We start from the raw sequence: 17,051 nt of genomic DNA on the forward strand, positions 1-17,051 counted from the left end.
GGCCAGGAGTTCAAGACCAGCCCAGCCAACATCACGAAGCCCTGTCTCTACTAAAAATACAAAAATTAGCCAAGCTTGTTGGCACATGCCTGTAATCCCAGCTTCTTGGGAGGTTGAGGCATGAGAATTGGTTGAACTCAGGAGGCAGAGGTTGCAGTGAGCCGAGTCTAGGCCACTGTACTCCAGCCCAGGCAACAGAGGAAAAAAAAAAAAAGAAAAGTTAATAAAAAATAATCACCGTAATTATGGTCAGTATTGGTATTTTGACTTTTGATATTGTTATTATCATTATTTAAAGACTTTTTGTCTTTCTAAATTAACTTTCATCTGGGAGTCTTAGCACCACTTCTAACTAGCCAAAGCATGTTTGATTCTAGGCCAGACTTCTTATTGAGAGGCTTCTGATCTTATTCAGAGGGACATTTAACCTGCAGTTCACTGAAATCTTTGAGGAAGGATGGATGAGTCATCTCTCTGCCAAAAGAAGATGATTCCTGGCATTCTATGGGGCTCCCAGTGCATTGGGACAAGGAGGCTTGGAACCTACTTCACAGAGTCATTAACCTTGGGAATTGCCTCCCAGGCAAGAGTGGAGAGAGTGGAGCCCTCATCTTTGTCCAAAAGAGCATTAGTATAACCCCTCACCCCAAACCTACCCCATTAGCACTAAGTATGAGACCAGTCTTATGTGCTATGGGGCAAGACCATGCTTAGTGCTATGGGGTGGGATGAGGGTGAAGCATTATACTGAGGCAACAGACATGAGCTCATCCCAAGAATAAAAGTCATCTAAACTAACTGAAAACTCCTCTCCATTTCCCAGATCCTACAGGTTGTCATCCTCAAATGCAGCAGGAAAATAGTATCTGGTGAAAAGGACTTTTTCATTGACCCAGTTACCTAGGTTTTGACTATTCCAAGGTACCTCACAAAAGGAATAGCTTAAAATTGACCTCAGGTGCACGACTGTCTCCCTGTTGTTGGAGCTCTGGCAGCAGTCAGGCTGTGGCTGGGTTGGATTTCTAAGAGATTTCTCTTTCTTTATTTCTCTTGACATAAGGCAAATTCCTTTTCTTTTCTTTAAAAGAAAATTATTGTGTGTTTTTTTTTTCATATAAAAAGAGCCATAACTAGTCAATTGTACCAAATCTGGAAAATGCAGAAAAATATCAAGTAAAAAAATTAAAATTGCTCAGTAAGCCAACAACCAAGCCACAATTCAATATTAACAGTTTGATGTATTTTTTCCAATTTTTCTTGTATATATTCTTCTCTCCTTTTAAAACTTATTGAGATGGTATTTTATGTGTTTTTTTGTCTCGGTTTAACATTATGTTGTAAACTTTTTTTTTTTTTTTTTTTTTTTTGAGACAGAGTCTCGCTCTGTCGCCCAGGCTGGAGTGCAGTGATGTGATCTCGGCTCACTTCAACCTCCGCCGCCTGGGTTCAAGCGATTCTCCTGCCTCAGCCTCCCAAGTAGCTGAGACTATAGGCTCATGCCATCACGCCCAGCTAATCTTTTTGTATTTTTAATAGAGATGGGGTTTCACCATGGTAGCCAGGATGGTCTCGATCTCCTGACCTCGTGATCCACCCGCCTCCTAAAAATCATGTTTTCAGAGGCCACTTAGTGATGTTATAAACATTTTACCAAATCACTAAATGGCCTTTGAAAACATTATTTTTAATGGCTATGTTTCCATTGCACTGATACATTTTAATGTATCCATTTTTTATTGTTGTTGGACATTTTGATTGACTTTAGTGTTCTACTATTTTTAAAGTTTCTAATGCATATTGGTGAATTGGCCTCTAGAAAGTTACCAGTGTCTATTTCAAAACCTTGGTCCTTCTTAGTTTCTCATATTAAAATGCATGCTCGTAGGCCCCAGTGTTATTAAAAGCTCTGAGGATAGGCCCGGGAATATGTATTTTAATCTGCCCTCCTAATTCTTCTGCATTAATGCCTGAGAACTACTGACTTGCTGCATTCAGTTCAATAAATATTCAGTTGGCAAACATTTATTAGACCAAAAAATAATAATAATAATAGGAACCTCTGAGCTAGTGTATCTATACCAGAATTTAACTTAAAGTCTCTCTTTGGATTCTGGCTTTTAGATTTTCCTTTAACTGTGATATATTGTAATAAAAGGATTTATTAGTTAGGTAATCAAGAAACCAGATCATACACATGAAATTACTGAGGCTCATAATGGTACGTTTACTTCCTGGTGGTCACTTAGAGATTTAGTGGCAAAGGTTGAACTAGACAAAGGGCCCAGAGTCATCCAACCTTTGGGTAAGAGGTAAAAGGCACCAATGAGACGATTGACTCCCGAAGCAACCCCCTGCCTCAGCCAAGGAGCTTTTACCTGCCCTCATGCCCATACTTCAAGATACTCATGGGCAGCCTAGACCTAGCGAGGGGTCCAAGTGCCCATCCTGGCTCCTCTAATGGAGCCAGACCATGGTGTGCCCTGATCCCTGAGGTGGTAGTACTGAAGAAGCTGTACCCAGGAGGACAGAGGGCATCTGTGCAGACAGCATCTATGTGATCAGTGCCATAAAAGCAGATTAGGAGGTGGGTTCTGGGGTCAGAAATCAAGACAGTGGAGAGGGTCAGGGCAAATGCCAGACTAAAATGTGTGGGCAAATTTGAGGTCAAGGCAGGAATGAGTTGAAAGGAAGACAAAGCAAGAGCTAGAGGGGAGCTGCAGAGGATTTGGCCTCAAAGATGGAGTCCCACTGTGTGACCTCACAATCAGGGGAAGTACCTTCCCCAAGCCGTGCCTGCCTTTTTCAATCTGAAAGGTGCTGTGTGCTGGGCTGCCTTCTGACAGCAGGTGTGTAGGAGTGTGGCCTGAGAGGAGACAGGCTGGAGCAGGAGGAACCAGAAAATGGAAATTTAGGAAACGGTGGAAAAAAACAATCATAGCACAAACCACAGTGAACAAAAAAACCAATTTCTTTAAACTCTCACCACCTTCTAAGAGGAAGTCTGACTATTCATCCTGCTTGCATAACTCTGCTGAAACCCATCAGACCACACCTGCTGATCACTTGATGGTATCTGACTGCCCAGCTTCCTCTCATTCTACTACCTCAACTTCCAGAGCCTGCCATGGCATCACTTGACTTTCAATTTCTGCCTAGACAGACTGCTCAGCTTCCTACCATCCCCAGTTCATGTTCAGGTTCTAGAAATCAACTTTAAGTTCTTCCATACGTACGTCTGTGTTGAGCCCCTGCAATGGCACCTGGTGACACACAATAGCCAGAACCCAAAGGAGCTCCTTCCCAGGACCCTCCTAGGGCTCAGCCACCGGGGAGTTTTGCTGATGATCCCCAAGCTTCATCACCCCATGCTCGTCTCCATTATCTCATGGTGCCCCTGTTCAGGATGGCTTCTCTCCTGATTCTTGACCTCCTGGTCCAAACTCATGGCTCCAGGGTCATGATGAGTAAGAGTCCTGGCAAAGTCTACAACCTCCCTTGAATCAGAGATACCACAGATGGAGGGTGACTTTCCAAGAATGGCTGGGCTGGTTCAAGTCCTCACTATAATGTTGGCCCTATGTAAGACGCATTGCCTTGTTGTCTTGCACAACTTCTTGAGTGAGGCAACTTCTGATACTCAGATGACATTCTAATTCCTCACGAGACCTGGACCTCTGGGCCAGGAAAGCCCATGTGGTGATGACAGCAGGGCCTCCAAATCTCACCCACAGAAGACAAAAATGGGAGGCTCTATTGCATCCAGACAAGGTGTCCACATGTGCTGGAGAGTCCTGGGTGGTCACAGAGGACGAAGTTCAAGGGCAGAGAATGTTCAATGGGTCCCAAGATTTGACAGATGCCACTGGTGGTCCCACCCTTGCCTGTCTACGTTGACTCCTGTCCCACCACTTCCTCTCACACTATGCTAGTAACAATCTAACCTGAGAAATAACACAGTCTCTGGCCAAAGTTGCAGGAAGACCCTGGCCCAGGCAAACTATGTCCCTGCCCCACAGCTGACATTTCACCTGCCCCATGGGAACATGTGCCATGGTATCAAGTCTGTCTGCTGGGCCAAGAGCCACTGCCTCAAAGAGGCTCAGTGCCCCCCGGATAGCAATGTCCCGCCACTGCAGTCGGGAGCAACTGGGCAAACCCAGAGACTCACCTGACATCCAGAGAGACCACCCCATTTTCCATCATCTAAATGAAACACAGCCCAAACTGCTGTGTAGACAGCTACTAGGAAAACTGGAGCAGTGAGAGACATCTGAGGTCACCCCGGCTAAGCTCTGAAGGCCATGAAACTTGACTGCCTTCTTGACTGTGGCCCATCAAAAGGAGCCCCTACACATCTAGTAGATGGCTAAAGTCAAAAATACTGAGGTTACCAAATGCTGGCAAAGATATGGGAACACTGGGTCTCTCCCGCATCACCTGTGGGAATGTAAAATGGTACACTGTAGGAAACAGTTTGGCAGTTTCTTATAAAAGTTAAACATACTCTTACCACATGATCCAGCATACGCTTACCATGTGATCTTGGGTATTTACACAAGAGAAATGAAAACTTATGTTCACACAATAAACTTTGCATGAACATTTGTAGCAGGTTTATTCATAATATCTAGAAGCTGGAAAACAGCCAAATTTTTTTGGCGAGTCAGTGGATAACACACTGGTACATCCACACCTTGAAATACTATTCAGCAATAAAAAGACGTTTGCCCTTTACATTCAATTCAACTGGATCGCAAGGGCGTTATGCCGAAAGCCGTTCTCAAAGAGTTATATGCTACATGATTCCACTTAGAGAACATTCAGACTGACAAAATTACAGTAGTAGGCCAGGCGCGGTGGCTCATGCTTGTAATCCCAGCACTTTGGGAGGCCGAGGCAGGAGTGCCCAAGAGTTCGAGACTAGCCAGGGCAACACAAGGAGACCCCATCTCTACAAGTATTTTAAAAATTAGCTGGGCATGGTGGCGCACACCTGTGGTCTCAGCTACTTGACAGGCTGAGATGAGAGGATCACTTGAGCCCAGGAGTTTGAGGTTGCAGTGAACCATGATTGTGCCATTGCACTCCAGCCTGGGTGAGAGAGTGAGACCCTATCTCAAAAAGAAAAAAAAATGACAGTGATAGAGAACAGATCAGTGGTTTCCAGGAGTTAGGGTTGGAGGACAGGCGTGATTATTAGAGGAGGAGCACAGAAAACTGTGGGAGTGACTATTGTCTATCCTGATGGTGATGGTCATTACTCCGGCCTGTACATGTGACAACATTGTATAGAGCTGCAGGCATACAGGTACACACACACACAGAGTGCATGTAAAAACTGGCAAAATCACATGAGACTGTATCTGCGTTTATTTGAACTATACCAGCATCCGTTTCTTGGTTAAGACCAAGTGCTACAACTATGTTAAGACATCACTGGGAGAAGGTGGAGAAAGTAGACACTGTAACTTCTGGTACATCTTATGCTCTTTCACACACACAAAAAAAGGTATTAAAACTTTTTAAAAGTTTTTAAAACTATGTTTAAAACAGGGGTTTTTCCCACCCCAAGGAAGGGGATTTATCCCCTGGCTTCTCCTTTATGAGCAGCTCCTACTGTTTATTTTGCCGCCTTCTGACTTGCGGTTTGGAGTCTACAATGTCCTGCTGGCTTTGGCCACACCCTCTGCTTCTCAGAGACAGACAGCCCATCTCGGGTGGAATCAAAGCTCCAGTATGCCAGCACTGAATGTGAATGTGGCCCATTCGCCCCTTCCTGAGACCATAACTTCAAAGCTAGGTAGATTCAGATCTAAGAAATGGTCTCACAGTGAAAATCAAGGACAAATCATCCTTCTCACCCCTGCGCAGTAATTTCTTTTCTGGAATGACTCTTTGTCTGCCCTGCTCTTCATACAGATTATACTCTTCACCTTCGCCAAATGGCCCCTCCTTTAATGGAAGGAGATTAACCCTTCTTTGCCCCCTTTCAATCTCATTCAGCCGAGGGCTTTCTTTTAACAGCGCTACTGTCTCTGGGCCTTGTGCCACAGCTGAATGCTACAGAATGAGATGGCTGCCTTCTCTTTGAAGCATTTATGCTTCTGTCAGACACCTTTTTGCCAGACTTGGCCCTGGAAAGACAATTTTGAAATTAAATTTATTGTGAGCCGCCTAGGTTAGCGCTATGGAATTGCACAAGGCCATGGGCATTTAGGTCCAGGGGGACTCGTTGCACTCACCACCTTCGGAGCCCTATCTTAACGAAATTCGAGCTGTATTTATCCCCAGATTCTGCAGAGGAGTCCCCAGCATCACCTAAGATCGAGGCTGAGCATATGGGCTGAAGCCTATGCAGCATCCTGTCCGGATGTGACAATATGCTCACAAGCCACTGCTACCCCAGGACTGGCCTCAGCCTCCAGCTTCCAACCGTGCCTTAGTTATTAGAGGGACTCATCTCAAGAGACCATGATGAGAAGGACAGCAACGCACATTTCTCGGGCCTGGCTGTGAACCGGCAACCAGGATCATGTGCTAGAAAGGTGACAATTTTAATCGCTGACTTTCCGTAGTCGTTGGTGAATCTCGTAGTTTTGCACCTTTTAGTTTCAAAACCGTACTGAACAACGGAAAATGAAACCTACAACTTATTTTTAGCTGTTCATACTAAATCATGAGATTTTTGTTTGCAAACCAAAGAGGATAAAGGCTACTTCAGCAGGCTAAACTTAGTCAATTGACTTAATATAGCAATCAAGTCTGGTTCTATGACAAGTCTCAAGTGACACTTGAGAAGTTCCAGGTGATATTTTGGCCAACATTTGCTATTTTGCTTAAAATTATATTTAGTTGAGTTTTGTTTTTAAACAAGTGTAGTATAATATTTTCATCTGAGAGGAATTGGAAAACATGTTATAAACCCTCCATACTGCCATCTAGTCATTAATTCAATTAATCTCTAACTATTTTTAAGTATCTGTTTGATAGCTTAGGATTCTTTTTTTTAATTGAGCCAGTGTGTTGAATTACAAAGAGCAGAATGCTAGAAACTAAGGAACATGGCTTCTGTGCTCATTGCTGGGTCCTTTATTTAAACATGATGCTTACTCATTTGAACCTAATTTTCTTCTCCCTCAAAGAAATGGTTTAGATGGCATTTTCTAAAGCGTCTTCCTCCTCCTTCAATTCTGTGAAACACACTCTGCCACTGAGGACCTGAGGAAATGTTGAGGTATTCTTTGGAGGCTGTGGCAGCGTTGTCCGGCCACTCTTACTTCTGTCTCCTCTTTCCCTGTTCTAGGAAGGACAGGTTTACACAAAGCACTGTGGTCTGCTTGCCAGACAACTTGTAGCTCCCCTTGATAAACAAGTGATTAAGGACTTGAAAGGTTTTCATAGGGATTTTCAGCCCCCGAGCCCATAACTTAACTCCCGAAGCAAGTACTCTAACTTTAGGAAGGGGTTTCGTAATACAAAGCTGAAGATCCCACTGGTAGTGGTAGAGAAAGGACTCCGGAGATTGGTGTTGGTGAGTCCAAAACATCCTCAGCAAGCCCCTCCATTGTATTAGGCAATGCTCTAGGCACCCTGGAAGATACAAAGAGCTTCCAGGAATCAAGCCAGAGGCATGGGCCTAGGTAGATAATTCAATACAACAAAAATGTACTGTGCTTTTAACTTTAGGCCAAAGGAGTTAGAGACTCACTGAGGCTTGTTAAGCTGCTCTGACTGAGAAACGGTTTATTGTTGTGGCCCTTTCTGAGCTGCAAGGTCACGTATCTGAGGGAAGAGAAAGCAAGTAAGTTTATTCCCAGGTTTAAGTCTTGAACTATTTGTTGCCCAGGGTGAAGAAAGATACAAAGAGAAGATTATGTTCTCACATGAGGTGGATTTTTATGGATCTGTAAGAATTCTTACTTTTCTACCTTCATTTCTATCCCCGCCTTCCCTTTTCAGCCTAGTTGCCAGTCTCTCCAAAAAGATGAAACTCTACTTCCCTGCTGAATATGTTTTGCCAATTCAGAAGCTAGAAGGCCCTGTTGTTTTACTTACTCTCCATCTGGTGCATGCATGACAAGCAGTCATGGTAGAAAATGAACATGTGATTGGGGCGTAGGAATGCTCTTGACCTCCATGGGCACTCAAAGTCATTATTTGTGCCGTGTTTCAAATGCACTGAGAAATGAAAGTAGCAACTATTCTGTTGCTAAAGCTGAGTTAGTGATTTCCCTAATGGTGGTGACACCTGTTGAGGATGCTCCCACAGGAGGACTTGAGTTGGGTTAAGATGGGGTGAGATGTTGTCCACCACAGTCTCCCTTGCAGCCTATGTCATTTGCCACTTTTCCTTTGTTAAAAAAAAAAAAAAAAAATGCTTTACAGTTCCCTTTTCCTTCCAGCTCTTTCCTGGAGGGTAACCCCAGTTTGGTCCACAAGGCTTGCTGTCCAGTGCTTGCCAACAGTGTGTACTTGTTTCTCACATCCTACACAGATGCTAATGGCTGGACGTGAGGAAGCTCGTGTCTAAGAACTGGAGAAGGTTTCCTGGAGTTCAGACTCCTCAAGCATGTCGTTCACCCAACCCTTCATTCTACTGCCCACGAGCACCGAGCAAAAGATAGTCTTCCTCTCCTATTCCCAGGTGGGGTGGAATTGGTGGATTAGAAAGCCCCCTTTGAGAGCCATCTTGTTGGCATATACGGTTACTGCCAATGAAGCAGTAGAGTCAGCTGGCCACATACATCAGAAGGCAGGAGTCTTAGAGTCCAGCTGTTGGCCTACATGACCTAGAAAACAAGCTGGGCTAGATTTTTTAGAATCACAAACTTTCAGAACTGGAAGGGACCTGAGACAGAGGCAAATGAACAGATGTTAACAGAGTCATTAAAATGATTTTAGTGTTTAAATCATTTTAATGATAAAATAAAACAGTAAATTTGGTTGAGCAAAATTTCTTACTTCAAAATTAGGCTTTTTAAAAGTTCATTTAAAAAATATGTTGGAAAAAATACCATAACAGCTACTTAGCTTATCTGTTCAGGAGAAAAATACTGTTCGTGAGTTGAAAGCAGGTCAGTTTCAGCTGGGCACAGTATTATGCGTCTATAATCCTAGCTACTGAGGAGACTGAGGCAGGAGGATCCACTGAGAGTTCAAGTCCCACCTGGGCAACATGGTGAGACTCCGTCTCAAAAACAAACCCAAAACCAAACAAACAGAAGAGAACAGGCTAGTCTGATTGTTATGCTGATTTTTCTTTAATTGATCATTTAGAGTAGAACAGTCTAACAACCTGATAAATTTATTCACAAATGCTGAATATATTGGATGTAAAAGGAAATGACTATAATTTTTAATATAGTGAAAGGCTGCATTAATAATAAACTCGCTTATGAAGTGTGCAATCTTGGGCAAATTACTGGATCTCTCTCAGCCTGTTTGGTCACCTGTGAGAGGGAAAAAACTAGACTTTACTAGGTTTTTAATAAATACATTCCATCTGATATTTATTTATGACATCTATTTCGCCTCATAAAATATTTTTTGAATTATCACAAATCTCCCACTAAAATATTTACTCTGCTTCCTACACTTAACTTTCCTACATGGTCCAGCTGATTCCTCCTCTTTCATTGTGTCTTTTCCACCTTCTGGGCCCAGACTGTCTCCACCTGTTGTCATTCTAGGTTCCCACAATTCCCAGGGCCTGGAGGGTAGAGGTTGGTTCATATAAACAGAGGGAATCAGGACTCCAGGAAGACAAAGTCCTCTACCAGGTGTCTGCATAATAAGAAGATTACTGACATCAGGGATGGAGTACGGCCATAGGAGGAAGTTTTATCCTCTTAGGATTGGTGGAAAGATGTAGACTTTGCAATCAATCAAACTTAGGTTTGAATCCTAAGTCTGCTATTTTCTGTGTGTAATCTTTATTAGTTCCTCACCTAAAATCGATGATACTCAGTTTGCAGGATTACTGGGTTAGAATGAAATAAACATTGGACATGTAGCTAAAATATTGAGTATATGGTAGGTTCTCCATAAGGGTAGCTAGTATAGACCTTTTAGCTCTGATTGATGTGGAAGGCAGAAGTTCCTGCCCAGGTCTCTAGGCAAGATATAGATGTTCAAAGTAGCATTGAACTTTCTGAAAAATCCAAAGGCATTTTTGGTCATTGGTAAATTAAGTGACCATGTTGTTTCCAGGACTAAATATGCTATAGACAGATGTAATAACCAACCTCATAAAAAAAAACTTAAACTTTTTAAATACTAATAATTTAAACAAAAGTGTATTTGGTAAACACTTTTTTTTTTTCAATTAGAATAGCCTAACATTGATAACAATGTACCCACAAATGTTGACTGTCTCTATTAGGTGTAAAAAGAACCCAGCTGTAATGTTTAATGTGGTGAATGGCATAAAGGAACATGCAAACCGATCCAAATGTTTATAAACCAAGTATTCCTCTGGGAGTCAGTGCCCTGACTTTATGTTTTTTTAAAACGTAGAGAGTCAAGCTTTGTTCATACTTGAATTATGTACATTGCATTAGCCATGCAATTTAACTTTAACCCACAGGACTGCAAAGAAAATTAGCTCAGCCTGCAGAACAACGAGACCGTGAGCAAGTCAGCACGTTCATCAAAGTGAAAGGCTCACCCCTCACTTCTAGCTCTGTCCTTCTCCAGCCTGTGCCTGCCAGATTATTTTGGGTTCCTCGTGTTTGACTCGTCAAAGTGGCAGAAACAGGCTAAAATGTTCACTGTGGAAAAGGGATTTGCCTTTTAAATTAATGTTTTTGCACATGCCCCGAGGAGACTGATGAGAAGCACGCAATTTTTAAAAATCATAAGTGAATGCATACCCTTGCCACTAATAATCCTGACAAAGCTTAAGTAATTCAGGCATGAGCACGGTCTTCTGAAAGTATAAAACAGGATTTGCTAGTTGAGAATGTCTGCCTAAACAAGCTCGTTGCTCTGAATATTTTAACTATAGTTCACATTTGTTTAACCCGAGCAGGTCTGGTAAATGTACCACGTTTACTGATTGAGTGTCTTGGAACATCACAAAACAAACCAATACGTGGCTTTTAGTCTCGTTTTGACAGAGAGTGGACAGAGAACCCTACAGGGGGGTTGGAAACTGTTTGCCCTGGCATCTGGCTTACAAGTACCAGTAGGGGACCTGACCACATTCACCACTCTTTCTGTAAAGAGAATATAATGCTATTTACTCATCTCCTGAGAGCCTAATGTGGATTACTGTCGTTGTCACTGTCATTTATTATTCCCGACAGAGGAGGCAGATGACTTAGTTCTATGTGGTCAGAGTTGATTCCATAACGTGTGTATTTAGCCTACATGATAATAATTTGCGAGTATTTTTTAATGAATATCTAGCTTTCAAATGTCATTAATGGAGAATATCTCAACAGAGATATTCCATGCCTAGGTGTTCATGTCAACCTCCTCCCACCCCACTCTAATGACTCTGCTTTATAGATGACCATATATTAAATTGGTGCCTTATAACTCAGCGTGATCATCTCTCTAATTCTCAACCCCCATGGTAAAGGAGGAATTGGCCTAAGGACACTCCATTCTAATTTTCTGATGCTGTCAATGCTAACCAGAGCTCATAGAGCAATGATGTGGGGGTGGGGAAGATGGTTCCACCATTGGTGTGAGACCAGGAGCTACTGTTTTCGTTAGAGCCACATTTATTTCTGGAGTAGTTGTGGGAGAGAGATGTGCTCCAAAGAGAAGAGGACTCTCGCTATGGTTCAGGTATGACCCACCATCTGGACAACTCAACTCAGAGACTTTAAAGTGTATGGGTTATAGGAGGGCAGGATACATTCCACACATTAAGCTAAAAATCACTTGTGCTCTGGGGCAGGTGATAAAATGAGAGCTAGAAACAAAAGATCCAGTTGTGAAACCTAGTACCTCAGCTAAGGTGTTTGAACATATTTTCTCTTTTAAAAAAATTCTGGGGAACTTCAATGTATTGCTAACCTGATTGTTTTCAGCCAGTCCTTACAGAAAATTGAGGCGCTGGAAAACTAGCAACCCCAGAAAAGATTAATTCATTTTTGCACGTGTTAAAATTAACAACAGCATATTCAGTGATGCAATAGGCAATTAAAGACTTTTGGAGAGACAAGAAGAAGAAAACTATAAATATTATGTATTCAAAATCAGTCTCAGCATTTTATAAAAATGTTGGCTTATGTCCAGGATCGAAGGGTGGGGGTGGGTATGGTTTCTTTGTAGCTAAAGAAATAGAGTGGAAAAGAATCTGTTCTATTCCTTAAAAATAAAAGACTTCTTGTTTTATACAGCATAGCAAATAAAATGCTTTTTTGTTTTTTTACCTGCCGGCAGGATCTGGAGGAAATTTTGCTAGCAAGCTATGCTGTTTTCCTCTTTGGGGACATGGTGACACTGGTTTTGTAGCAAAACCGTATTTGCTTATTAGGCATTTCTTAAAAATCCTGAATAAGCAGCTCTTTCAACAGTTTTGTTCCACATGTTAAACATTTCATTGCAATTTGAGCTTCGGGAGAGAGAGAGTGTGTGTGTGTGTGTGTGTGTGTGTGTGTGTGTCGATAGGAAGGAATGAAAGGGGGTGCATGAGAATTCTTGAAGGTTTTTTATTTAAAAAATTAATTCCTCACCATTATGTATTGGAGTATCTGCAGAAGGTGATTCCAATTTATTACATACGGCCAAACTAGATCCCATCAATCTTGAGCAGTGGGGGTAGGGAGGTAGTATTGAAGACGACATGAAATTTGGTGTTTGAGTAGATGTGATTTAATTTTCGGAAAACATTTCACTCATAAAACGGATAGCAACCCAGTGTCAGCACTGACCTCCTGATGTCAATGTCATCATGCAAGCGTAGCTAAAATAAGCCTCAAAGTAAAACAAAGAAACATTGCAACTCAGCACAATACGATTTCTTCTCTTACAGTACGTACTATCTATAGCCTTTTGGTATTCTTATTAATGGCTCATTACTTTAAAATTTAGCTTTTGGAGGGGGAGGGAAAAGAAAAATCATTGTGCTTTTTCTATGTTCTGAATGCATACAGTATGCTGCTGTAAGTCTTACTATTATTTAGGTCAGTATCCTAAGGATAGCTTTTATCGTTCATGATGGTCAGCTATGCAGCCATAGGAACTCAGCATCAATTCATTTTTCTGTTCTGATTTTATTCTGCTTCCAAGTTTAAAAAAATTCATTCACATTTTAATAAAATTCTGAGGCGGTATCTGCCGCTCCGTACTGCAGATACATTTAGCAGGATACATTTACACTGCTTGTGGTTAAAGGTTATAGCACAGATACAGACAGCTGATCATGCAATTCTCCTACAAGCCTGCCGGCACCATTTAGAATTTTGAAAAATAATCTAGAAATGCTATACCCTTTATCAGCATCATTCTTTACTTTGCAAGAGCTTAACAGTTTTGGTGTTTTCTTAGCAATTCTATAAAATTAACAACCTATAAAATGCATCCCAGACCAGATACATACTGTATTGAAAGCTTTCTTCAAGAAGAGAATATGAGAGTGTTCTTTCCAGCTTATTTTCTTCCTTAGCAAAAGGATTGTTTGATTCTCAGAAGCAGAAGGACACTTTCATTGTGGAGCAGCTCTGCTTAAGTGTATGAAATGCCTTCTGTCTGGTTGCAGAATTTGGAGTTTGCTAAACAGTGTTTAGTGATTGGGCTCATCTTGCATCACCAGTTGATGACATTTTTCTTTGTTCCCTCCTACCCAGTTGAACCAAGACTCTGAGGCTGATATGCAATGTCACTTACAACATTAATCAGATACTGCATTTAAGGTGAGCTGTCCCTTGCCTCCTCCTTCCCCAGTGCTCGTGTGCTGCATGCAGTGCGTATCTTGCTTCTGCGAGCCTAAGATGGCAGGCAGGATTAGCCGTGCTTGTGCTGTGTATGCATGCTGTGTCTAGAATTCATTACACGTTGCCTAGTATTTCAGATGTGAGTATGTAAATGCTCTGTATGCCATATCATCTGGTAGCGAAGACTTGTTTTTGCCTCATTACAGCCTTAGATATTTCAACATCACCTTTCATTTCCGATTCATTTGCTTCTGGATGTTTGCTTTTCATCACATCTAAAATATGATTTTATCTTTTTTTTAAAAAAACCAAACCCCCCCACAAAACCCTAAAAACAAAAACAACAACAACAAAACTCTGCTACCAGATGGTGTCTCTCCTTTCTTCATGCATTTGCTGTCTTTTAAATAATGTATGTTGTATTGTTAATTAATGTGAATATCAAATTAAACACTTGAAACTTACATGTTTATTATGCAGGTAGGAGGCAAGGTGGATTCTATTTTTAAGTCTTATGCACTCCATCGTGTGCAAGCAACTTGGGTTCTCAAATTTGTATTTTCAATGCTGGTATCAGTGGTTTGATTTTCAGCAAATGTGACAGTGGCCTTTGCAGTGGTCAGCTCCGAGCTTTGAACTCTCAGAGGAGGAAGGTGAAAAAAATTCAACACACCACCTCCTTGGTTGCAGTCTCAGAGAAACCTTGGATGAGAAAATTCTTTTTTCATTCCTGTTTTCCTGTTGATAAATTCAGTTCTGTGATCACAGTTCATTCAAGCTGTTCTGCGTATGATTTTTGTGTGTATGTGGCAATTGCATCTAAAACTTGTGAGCAAGAAGACAGAGAAATCAGTTGGTCTCCATCGCTTTACATAAAAATGGCTGAGTGTCTTGTCATGCTAGCACTGCATTAAGTGATACATACAGGTAGGTTGAAATTTGCATGTTTTTATAGGGTTTTTTTTGAGCCATGCAACAAGAACATTAGATGCATTGAAATGTGACTTTTAAAAAAACAAAAATTAAATAAGACAGTTGTAATCTTTTGGGAGAGGGTTTTTAATTGGATAACCTCTGCTATTCAGATAGTATAAAAATGTATAGATTTTATGAACTTATTAAATGATTCTGCCATAAAAGGGAAATTTTTTTAAAATCATATATATGATAGGTGTGGTACCATTAGACAACAAAAGAATTTTTTGAAAAGAGTGATGATTCAGCTCCATTTTAGCTTGAAACTAAAAATAAATGGGTTTCTGGAGATGATTTCAAAGAGCGTAAACAAGCTTAATAAGAAACATTTAAAATATTTAAATTTTAAGAAGCGGTCTTTAAACGTGTTATATGAGAAGATGAAAATAAAAACATGATATGCTTCCAAAATTAATTTTAGGTAATATACAAGGATATACTATATTATGTATATAATTTGGGGGGATGAGGAGTTACAGTTTTTAAAGAGGGAAATATTAAATATAGATGGCCCTCTTAAAAGAAATAGAGCTTCACTAAATGAAACCGAGCCCCTCGAATGGTTCATTGCAGACCATATAGCTGTGGTTCGGGCACTTTTCAGAATAATTTCATGAGCTCTTTCCTTTGGGCTTAACTTCTCAAATATATTTTAGTTTCAAATTTAACACTGGGCCAGAACCTGTTTCCTTGGTAACCAAATCGTATTTAAACATGCTATAACAGATATGCAAAAGAATGTCTTTAAAAAGGAAACAAATGTTTAATGAAAAATTTACAGTTATTTTCCCTCTCATATAGAATCTGAATTGGTTTTAGATATTTTTAAATGCGGTCTTCAAGCCTTAAAAATTAAGCCATGTTTCTAAACATATAGAGAAAGCTTGCACAGTGACAGCTTTTCTCCCCCTCCTTTGTGTTCAGTACTTTCAAAATTAAGGTGTTCTTTGCAATATGCTCCAGAATGCAGGTCAAGGTTTGTGTATAGAGGTGTAGTTTCATTATCACAAGTTCACCAGCGACACTGAAACAAAAGGTATTTCAGAAATTCTGAGAATCAGAAAATGCTTGTGCTCTTGCTTTCTCTGATTCCTCCGTTGGTAACGTGAGAGCTCTCAGTAGAAAAGGACCCAAACCCAAGCCTACCCTTCCAATGACAAGTGCACCCAGAACCTTTGTGGAAATATCTCTATAGGTGTGTTAGGAAGATGGTGCTAAACCTGAAACCTCCCCGAGGTTTGCTTGGATGTGAAGAACACTGATTCAGAACCATCTGTGTAAATGGCTGCTTTATTCTAGCAGTTTATCTAATATTCTATTCCATAGCACTATTGTAGAATTGAACCTCTAATGGGCTGAAGGGTGGTAGTGGTTGTTGTTGTGTTATTTTGTGGCCAACTAAAATATTTTGTTTGGAGTCTTTCTCTGGTTCAATTATTTTAGTACGTGACTCATCTCATACTGATTTTGTTCTCCAGGCTTGCCATGAAATACCCTTCCTGCAACACCTTTTTTTTTTTTTTTTTGACTGTTGGGAGCCATTTTCCTTCTTGCCTGTGACTTTAAATGACTAAGTACATTTTGAGTATAGTATCAATCAGAAGATTGTCAACTGAAGGGAAATATCAGAAACCTGATTCAGTATTGCCTATTTTTTTAGTACCAACAGCATTTAACAGTTGCAATAGGATCAAGCTAATTGTCATTCTCTCTTGAGCAAATAATGAGCCAGGCATTTATAATTAAAACACTACTGCTATTCAGAAAGATTGCAACTACATGTCTTCTATTTTGATAGGCCAGTACAAAGTAATCATTTTGCACCTATTTGAATCTTAATTACAAGATTAGATGGATGCAATGCAATCGTTTTACCATTAAAATGAATGCCTGATAGATTCAACAGTGTATTTCTTCTTTATAGAATGTCGATTCTTTTGTTTGTAACTCAAGCTTGGTTGCGTCATCTTGCAAATTTTCATACTTAATGGGGTGTTTTCTTGTGGCATTATTCACTTATGTTGCTTTTGGTCTTGCCTAAAGGAATTTTAAACCCAATTCAAGGAGCTAGAAAGCCAAATAAGATTACTGGGTAGTGTATTGTACCATCGTCATTCTAATAAATAGACCAGTGACTAGAAGAATAATTACTGTACATTACTTTGTTGTGTTTCACCTTAATACTTT

The 17,051-nt window shown here is 40.7% G+C and overlaps 1 protein-coding gene across 6 annotated transcripts in view; it reads left to right on the top strand.

The window, feature by feature from the left end:
* Positions 1-17,051, top strand: part of ZBTB38 (zinc finger and BTB domain containing 38) — a 129,918-nt gene that overhangs the window by 46,175 nt on the left and 66,692 nt on the right. For 2 of the 6 annotated variants that reach the window (XM_064378747.1, XM_064378746.1), the window contains one exon: positions 13,803-13,868. The exons of 1 other annotated variant lie outside the window; for it this stretch is intronic. The gene's annotated coding sequence lies outside the window, so the exon portion shown is untranslated. Of the gene's footprint in view, positions 1-11,704; positions 11,797-13,802; positions 13,869-14,614; positions 14,817-16,342; positions 16,762-17,051 lie in introns of those variants that run through there. 3 more of the 6 variants (XR_010343460.1, XM_064378749.1, XM_021669572.2) reach the window with 3 other exon arrangements.

This window comes from Aotus nancymaae, unplaced genomic scaffold, assembly GCF_030222135.1.
Source record: "Aotus nancymaae isolate 86718 unplaced genomic scaffold, 86718_ANA_hifiasm-v0.15.2.pri h1tg000019l, whole genome shotgun sequence".
NCBI lineage: Eukaryota > Metazoa > Chordata > Mammalia > Primates > Aotidae > Aotus > Aotus nancymaae.